Genomic DNA, 7,828 nt, shown 5'->3' with positions numbered 1-7,828 from the left:
ACCTTTTCCTTTCTAGCTTTATCACTTAACTGAGAAGATAGGTATGTGTCCAAGCTGTAAAAAATTCCAGATTTAAACATTTCCAGTGGCATTGACTCAGCAGGGGAAGGTCCCTAGAATTGTCTATATAAACAAACATTGATATACTTCTCTGTTAATACAAATTTGAGTAATTCAAATGCTGACACAGTATTGTAATAGACTTTTTTTCTTTCTTCCTGCATTTCTGTCTGTTTGGTATTTTGTATGCCTAACCATGAAAAATCATTTCTAAATTTGTTTGATCTGTATTAAGACTTTGTAAGGTCACGCTTGATTTAACACAATTTATTGTGACTCTTCCTGCTGAGTTTAATCATAGCAAGATGCAGATTTCTTTCTGCTAGTGGTAAAATTCAGCACAGTCAGATTTGTCCCAGGCTTTGCACATCTGTTTTGATAGTCTATACTCTGCATAGTGACAAATACAAACCACGTAAATCATAAATTTTGCTGACTCCAGTGGATATATGTGAAACACCTGAAGTGCTGCATGACAGACAAAAGTCAAAGGAGTTTTTAAAGCCTAAGGTGGTGTATTCGTTCTATAATTATTTATATGCTAATGATTACCAGCCTCTGAAGACTTGAAAGGAGTTGAAGAGATTTATTCAGGTCCCCACAGGGTTAGACACACAGCCAGATCCTCGTTCCTATTGTTTTGTGCTCCTCTGGAAGCACTGACAGCCAGAAAGTCTGTTAAGTTGGACTGGTCACGATTTGGTGGGAGATGTATTGGCCCTTGGAGCTAAAGTTTCTCTGCAACACTTTGCAAAACCACGGGACTTTGTTTAAATTTTGATACTGATCAGACTAGCATAGAAATATCTGCTGGAATCATGTAGCAACAGGCAATTCAGATCAGGATGGGCCTTATCCACTGTTTGATTGAAACAAGCAACATTTCTATTTTCTCAGTGGATTTGTTTCACGCCTAGTAACTATCCTATTTGTAATATTCAAAGCTATAGATACAACCATGTTTCAGCTTCAAATTGAATGAAATTGAATAAAATATTGAATTAAAGTTCAGATAACTGAGATCTCCTTTATCATGTTACCCGTGAAAAATATCTGAATTAGGAGCAAAACAAAAGACAATACTTTTTAACCAAACATAAGAAACTCTTCAAAAACTTCAGATTTATTTTTTCTTTCCTTTTTTTCTTCCATATTTTCTAGTTAATTTCTTTCTTATTATTCTTTATGAGATTTTGATGTTGACTTGACAAGATCAGTTTTGTCATGATGGTAATCACTAACATTGTAACTTTTATTAAAAACTAGAAGATTTGTGATGTAGGATGTCTCTTAAGAATTATTTTAGACTAAGTATCTGTCCCATTTCTTTCACAGAATGATAACTGCTGATGATAACAAGGGTAGAGCAATTATTATTGAACCCTTTTTATAATCTGGAATGTCTGTTATTACTATTCTGTATCACTTTAAAATATGCAGCAGTACCAGCTAAATAAAACTGAATTATTTAGCATAATTTATGAAATCTCTACAAAATTTATACTTCTAATGAACACTGGGGACAATTTATACATCCTCCTTGATTCTGTCTACCGCTTTATTAATCTCTTTACATCCAGGTTTTATGGGCCTCAGGGTTTGTGACATTAAAGATTAGTAGGGGTTTTATCTACAGGTTTTCTTTCAATGAATAATGAAAAACATTATGCTTGCATGAATGCAGCTTTCAATTATTCCTTCATACACAATAATTTTTCTTTTGTTTACCCCATGCAGTTTGCATCTATTGGGTTTTTATGTAAGCCTGAGGGTATTAAGTAACATTTTGTGGTTTTCTTTCCTCTTGTATTATCATCATCTATTAATTATCTACACACTTGCTGTTACACATAGTGTCCTCTCCCTCCCACATGTACACAGACACACATGCTAAACTTCTTAAAACATCTTGTTTCAGCATTTCAACATTATATGACAGATGCCTTTCCTATAACACCCTGTGATTGCTGTCTTCCTTACAGCTATAAAACCATTGGGTTTCTTGATCAAAATTCTTATATAGCACTTGCCTCTTAGAATAAGTTTCTTTTAGACACTACTCCTTTTGGTATGAAAGTAAAGGAGACTAAAATACCAACTTTGGAAATGTATCCACAAAAATCTAAAGTGTAGTTCCTCTAACGTATGCTCGTGAATAGGTAAATGAAGATGTTGAGAGTACTCTGTGGGCCAACTGAAAAATATCAAATGTCAAAAGAAAACACTTTTTTAATTCATTTTATATTAGTTCAAACTGATACGGTAATTTTTTATCCAATATTGCCTACAGAGATTGTACATTTTGCACAGAGTTCAGAACTACCTCAGGCAATTCATGATTTTGTCCAAATTATTTTCTGTGGAAAAAAATAAAATACTACATTGGAGGATGTTTAGACTCAAAAACCCTTTCATTTTCTTAAACCAAATTGCAACATTCCGCCTGAGTTCACATAGAATTTCTTCTTGACTGAACTGCTGTTCATTTGTGGTTTGGGTGCATTGTCTCTTCGCTGCAGGGTCTGGTCACATCCTTTGCCAGGTGCCTTCCTCTTTCCTTGTGCTCAACTGATGTCATGTGTCACAGGTCATGAGTTTGGCTGACAAACCTGGCACAGGGGCAGAACTATGTGCTATAGACTTCATAGGAGAACAAAAGTTGAGGAGACAACAATTTATTGGAAAAGAGTTTAATGACAGGTGAAGTTCAATGATTTTTTTTCTTAAGCTTAAGTAGACAATTGAACAGCCAAAGTTATCATTTCAGTTTCTAAACAGCTGACTCAGCCTTTATAGTAAGCAATCAAATGAGATGTGTCAGAGAACAATTTTGGGAAACTTTCATGTTTTCCATCATTATTTGGAATAAAAACGAGAGGCAGTAAGGATTCTCTTTTTCTTTTTCTTTTTTTTTTTTTTTTTTTATTCCTTGATGTTGATTTTTTTCAGATATTTCCAAAAGAAAAATATAAAAAGGGTTCTACTTTTAAAATTAAGTTTTTTGGTTACCTTTCATTTGAAAATGTGTTCTTACTTCCCAGTAAAATATTCATTGGAGTTTTTAAGAAAAAAGAAGTATCAGGACACATATGTATTGCAAATATAGATATGCATGTGTAAATGTTATGTTTGGAATGTTATGTTTGGGGGTTGGAATTGGATGAACTTTAAGGTCCCTTCCAACACAAGACTTTCTATGATTCTGTGATTAATTCATGTATTGAAAATTTATTGTTAGCCAATACTGATGTTGAAACAGGAAAAAAGTTCAGGACTGATTTCTCTAGAGTAATCTACCTTATGTTAAAATTTTTCTTTAAGTCTTTTAAAAGAAAATGCTGTCAACCCTTATATTATCTAAAATTTAGTTCTATTTGACTAATCATCTAAACTGCTTTGCACTTATCTGAAATTTCTATGTAAAAGTCAAGAAGAAAGCCTTGCAAGACATTTTTTTTTAAATTTATTTTCTTGAGAGTTATAGAAGGATGTTTAATTGTGTCACTTTTAGAAATAACACAATCTTAAAGAAACACAACCAAAACCAAACAAAACAAAAGAAACCATAACTGAAGTTCATGACTCTCATGTTCGGAGGTGTATGTGTGTCTTCATTTTCATTTTAGTTTTCAATTTCACTTTCATTTTCATTTTCTTTTTCTCTGGAGATGACATGGGAAAAGAAATTCAGAGCTAGACAATCTTTTCAGAGTTATCCATTCTGTGAATGGTACACCTATAACTATCTGTCCTAGCACTTTCCTTGAAATTTTGGAATATGAGGAGGTAACCACCACCCTCCTTGCTTTTACTTTGACAAATTATGAATCCAAAGAAGTCAATAAAATATGAGTTAGACTATATAATCTCACCCATATATAAGCAATAAACCCCACTCCTTTCTAGATGGATCAAAACTAGCTTCATGAAAGATCTAAGTGTATCTAAGTGTCAATTCTATATCAGGAGGAATCTTTAACTTTTTAGATTTTCAAAAGAGCTGTTGGAGTGTTGGGACCTACCTGCTGATAACAGTCTACAAGGACCAAACCTCAGCTGGTGTGAGTTGATACAGTTCTGTGGAAATTACTTTATACCACCACAGGCTTGCCCTGGTTGTTCAAGCAGTGTGTCCAATGAGAGGATGATCCTGCCCTGATAAATCTGACAATGCAGCATGTCCTGAAATAAATTGAAAAATAGAATTGGTGTAGTTTATTAGTTCTGAAGTGGAGAGAAACTTCAATGAAAATACATACAGCAGCTTGCTAATGATCAGAATCACTGGGTATTAGGAATTTGCTTGAAGCTAGGAATACTTTCACAATATGGTAGTGATTACTTTTGTTGCTTGCTAACGTTTTGTTGTTTTGTATTTAAACTGACTCAATTTTTACAGTAGCAATGAACCACGTTTCTATAAAACACTTCTGTTGCAAAAGCTATGAGATATGGCTAAAGGAAAAATATGATATTTCACTGCCTGAAGAAATAGAATATTTGATTTGTTCTACACCACTGTTTTAACACATGAAAACGTATGTATTTGAAGAATAGATTTGTTCCGAATGAAGTTGAAAAGGTAGTTTGTATGACTTGCATGAGTATTTATCTAAGAGAAATGAACTTTTTGTCATAGATAGAGAGCAACTGGCAAAGGCTGATACACCAATAGATAACAGAAAAAATAGATAGATATTTAAAGCTGTGAAGGTATCTTCACAAAATCATAGAATGGTTTGGGTTGGAAGAGGCCTTTCCAGGTCATCTAGTCCAACCTGCACTCCAATCAACAGGGACATCTTTCAGCAGACCAGATTGTTCAAAGCACCATCCAGTTTGGCATTGAATATTTTTAACGACAGGACATCAATACCTTCTCTGGGCAACCTGTTCTAGTGCCTCATCACCCTCATCATAGAAAAATGTATTCTTATGTTCAATCTAAAGTTACCATTTCTCAATTTAAACCCATTTCCCTTATCCTGTCACTACAGGCCTTGGTAAAAAATCTTTCTCTGTCTTTCTTTAAGCCCCTTGTATACATTTAAAGGATGCAATAGAGTATCCCAGAGCCTTGTCTTCTCCAAACTGGAAAACCTCACCTCTCTCAGCCTTTCCTCATAGAAGAAGTGTTCCAGGCTTCTGACCATTTTTATGGCTCTCCTCTGGACCCACTCTAAAAGATCCATGTCTTTCCTGTGGGCCCCAAACATACATGCAGTACTCCAAGTGGGGTTTAACAAGAAGAGAGAAAAATCAACTCCACTGACCTGCAAGCCATGGTGCTTTTGATGCAGCCCAGGGTACAACTGGCTTTCTGAGCTGCAAGTGCACATTGCCAGGTCATGCCTACTCTTTTATCAACCAAAGCCCTCAAGTCCTTCTCTGTAGGCCTGCTCTCAATTCATTCACCCCTTAACCTGTATTGATACCGGAGATTGCCCTGACCTATGTGCAGAACCTTACACTTGGCCTTGTTGAAGGCCTCATCTCATGAGATTCACATGGGATCACTCTTCAAGCCTGTCAAGATCCTCTTGGATGACATTCTTTTCCTCTAGGAAATCAACTTCACCATTAGGCTTGATGTTGCCTGCAAACTTGCTGAGGGTGCTCTCAATCCCACTATTTATGTCGTTGATGAAGATATTAGTATTGGTCCCAGCACAGACCTTGAGAAACACTACTGGTTATCCATTTTCACTTGGACATTGAGCCATTGACTATAACTCTTTGTATGCATCCCACCAGCCAGTTCCTTATTCACCTAACAGTACATCTCTCAAACACATCTGTCTCCAATTTAGTAGCCAGAGTGCTCAGGGAAACTGTAGCAGAAGTCTAGGTAGATGACATTTGTAGTTCTTTCCTTGTCTACAGATGCAGTCAATCCATTGTAGAGGGCCACTAGATTATTCAGGCATGATTTTCCACTGGTGAAGCCACGTTGGCTGTCTCTAATCACCTCTTCACCTCTCTGTCTTTCATATGTTTAGGCATGTCTTCAAGCAGGATCTGCTCCGTGTTCCTACTGGGCATGGAAGGCTGGCTGGTCAGTAGTTCTCACTGTCCTCCTTTTTGATCTTTTTGTCCCGTTCTGTGATTATCTTGGCCACTAATTGGCAAGTATTATATGTCTGATTACAATATTGCTTGTATAAGATGAAATACAGAGAACAGTTAATAGCTGAACTGAAGATATTTTCTTTCATTTTATCTGACACCTTTATATCCACTGAAGAGGGTGTACTGATAGTACAACTCCTAAACATTGCTAAACACACTTTCTTTGATAAAAAAACCCAGGAGGTCCTGAAAGGGATCAAAGAACTGAAAAGTTATTAAGTTTGAATGATCATGACTTGCTTATATATTATATCTAGAGAGAGAGAGAGAGAAAGTATGCATATTTCTTCTTCACATGAACTTGCTCGCACACCAGTGCACATTTGCCTTTTAAAAGTATTGTTTTCACAAGACAGAACAACTACGAGAAAGAACAGGAACATAAAAAGACTGTAGTAAATGTCTGTTTGACAATGGTTTGATACATATTTCAACTTGAGTCTTTAACAGGAGAAAATAATGTTGAACTGTGTAAAAAATATAATTCTTTTGACAGGACGTTAAAGTAGTTGTAATAAGAACTAAACTAAACAACAAATGTGTAATATAGGTAATATGAGACATTTTTTAATGTATATCCTAAAAATGTTACTTGTTCAGTAAAAAACCTGCAAATGATAGAAGCATTGGGGAGCTCAGTGTAATTATAGGGTTTTCACATGTGTATATGATACCCAAACCTGTCCAGAAATAGTGAGCTCATATAATCTGCAGGTCTTTTAAGCATATGAATGATCTCAGAGTAGGTGTTATTGTTAGACACCTTAGTATATAGTACAGGGTAGTAAGGAAGGTACCAGATTAGATGAAGTTGGGACAAGTTTCCCTGTGTATTTCATATATATATTTTTAGTAGCAGGTCTGTTCAAAAACACAGCTTGTATTGTGATTTTGTACATAATCTTCAGTTAAATGTGCTAGTTTAACAAACAGAAAGATAAGGGTAGCTTAGAGTCTGTAAATACCTGTTTAGGAAAGAAATAGTTGAAGGTTGAAAGTTCTACAATCATTTAGAAAAAAAATACAGTTTCTTGTGGCTGAGAAGAGAAGGAAGATAAATGCAGTAACAGAGCACCTGTTCTTGTTTTACTTGTTTGTTTGTTTTTTAATCCATAGAATACTCTTCCCTAGACAATACAGATGGTAGGTTTTCTTGGAGATATCTCTGTATTTGCAGATACTCAGTAATGTAACCCACCATGGGCCGCGTGCTGTCACCTTTTCCAGAAGGAGTCATCTGTAAGCAAAGCCCGGACTTCAAATTGTCCAGGTGCCTTCTTAACATATTTGCTGTTCCTGTCCAAAATACCCTTTGTCTAGTGGACTCATAGCACCTTGAATTCAGCTGCAGAAGTTGTAAATATCTATCTTTATTGATTCTATCTCAATCAGATGTAGAAAAATTTTTGTATCTGGCTTGTCCATACCCAGAAGTACCTGTTAGATTGCTGAGACACACTTGTTTTAAGGCATATCACAAACAGAACATTTGCTCTTCCAAAGCTAACATACTTTTTATTGCATTACATTTAAGCAGATATTCTCTGCACAGGAACTAAATATCTCCGTGAATTCCCCCTGAAGACTATCTTCCTTCACACAGGAAGCAAAGGCATGTGCCTATTCCTTAGAAAGACAG

General features: G+C 35.6%; 1 long non-coding RNA gene across 1 annotated transcript; it reads right to left on the bottom strand.

The window, feature by feature from the left end:
* Window positions 1-2,464: 2,464 nt before the first annotated feature.
* On the bottom strand, window positions 2,465-5,158 carry LOC113954627. Its single transcript, XR_003530293.1, has 3 exons — window positions 5,015-5,158; window positions 4,083-4,242; window positions 2,465-2,700 (listed from the first exon to the last, which is right to left on the bottom strand). It is a non-coding gene; the product is annotated as an uncharacterized LOC113954627 (long non-coding RNA).
* Between the last annotated feature and the right edge of the window lie 2,670 nt (window positions 5,159-7,828).

Source organism: Corapipo altera, unplaced genomic scaffold (assembly GCF_003945725.1).
Source record: "Corapipo altera isolate COAL_440 unplaced genomic scaffold, ASM394572v1 52, whole genome shotgun sequence".
NCBI classification, from domain to species: Eukaryota; Metazoa; Chordata; class Aves; order Passeriformes; family Pipridae; genus Corapipo; species Corapipo altera.
Note: the sequence above shows the minus strand (reverse complement) of the source record. Positions and strands in the feature narration are given on the sequence as shown.